Here is a 1,109-nt window from a genome sequence, read left to right as displayed (position 1 = left end):
AATTTTTTAAGCTTAAATTGTTTTGTTATCTGAGGTGATTTTTTGCAAAAAAAATACTTAAAAAAAATTGTTTTTATTCACAAAAAACACACTTTTTGAAGGTATTCTCAAATCGGTCCAGCTCACGTAAATCCTAATATTTTTTCGAAATATTTAGTCTTAAAATAAAATAGATTTTATAATTTCAATGGGAAAAAAGTACCGATGAAGAGTGATGTAGTATAATGTACATATGTATGTACTTTTTAAATTCCAGATAATAGTGAAATAGTGGCACTATCTATAGAGACATCATCGGGCGATCTTTATGAATGTGGTGTTTCTCCCACTTCGCTTTCCGATTGTGCAACCCCAACACCGTCGACATCAGCAGCTGCCCGTGCATCTGGAAAGAAAAATTTTCAAAAGAAATTTTTAGAAAAACTAGATAAAATTGAAAAGGAAATGGAAAAATGTAGTAAAGATTTGAGAGAAAGTGATATAGATTTAAGAGAAACCAGTAAAGCATTTTTAGAAAATGAAATGATAAGAACTAAAATTTTAGATGAATACGTTAATGATAACCAGGGAACGGATTTTTAGGACCTAAAACGTAACGAAATAGGATGGAAAAGGCAAAATAAAATAGCGAAAAAGGCAGGAAAAGGCACTAGGAATTGCAAAAAAGGCAAAAAAAGGCAAAACAAATTAACGAAAATATTATAGTTAAAAAAACTAAAAACACGCTTTTATTACAAAAAGAACTAAAAAGTATAAAATAATTTGTAGATATAGCGATTCCGTTTAAGAAGAATAGGAAGTTCCCTAACCTGATTTAATTTAACTGTTTTAAGTTAGCTAAAAATATGATTAAAGTGATTGATCCGTAGTTATAGTCAAAATAAAGTGCACTGTAAAGTTTGTTGCAGNCTTTTTGGCATAACTTTCAATGGGGTGTCTGTAAAAAAACTGCAGCAAACTTTACAGTGCACTTTATTTTGACTATAACTACGGATCAATCACTTTAATATGAATTAATAAATAAAGTATTTATTAAAAAAATACCAGTTAAAATTAGCTATACTTACAAAAAAAGGTAGCTAGACTATTTCGAATTATTTCTGCACTAT

General features: G+C 28.8%; 1 long non-coding RNA gene across 1 annotated transcript; it reads right to left on the bottom strand.

Annotated features, from left to right (window-relative positions):
• Positions 1–204: 204 nt before the first annotated feature.
• Positions 205–1,099, bottom strand: LOC108356266 (uncharacterized). The gene is made up of 2 exons (XR_001846591.1): positions 1,068–1,099; positions 205–423 (listed from the first exon to the last, which is right to left on the bottom strand). It is a non-coding gene; the product is annotated as an uncharacterized LOC108356266 (long non-coding RNA).
• Positions 1,100–1,109: the final 10 nt, after the last annotated feature.

The sequence above is a fragment of the Rhagoletis zephyria genome, unplaced genomic scaffold, assembly GCF_001687245.7.
Source record: "Rhagoletis zephyria isolate East Lansing unplaced genomic scaffold, Rhagoletis_zephyria_1.1 Rzeph_scaffold_56221, whole genome shotgun sequence".
NCBI lineage: Eukaryota > Metazoa > Arthropoda > Insecta > Diptera > Tephritidae > Rhagoletis > Rhagoletis zephyria.
Note: the sequence above shows the minus strand (reverse complement) of the source record. Positions and strands in the feature narration are given on the sequence as shown.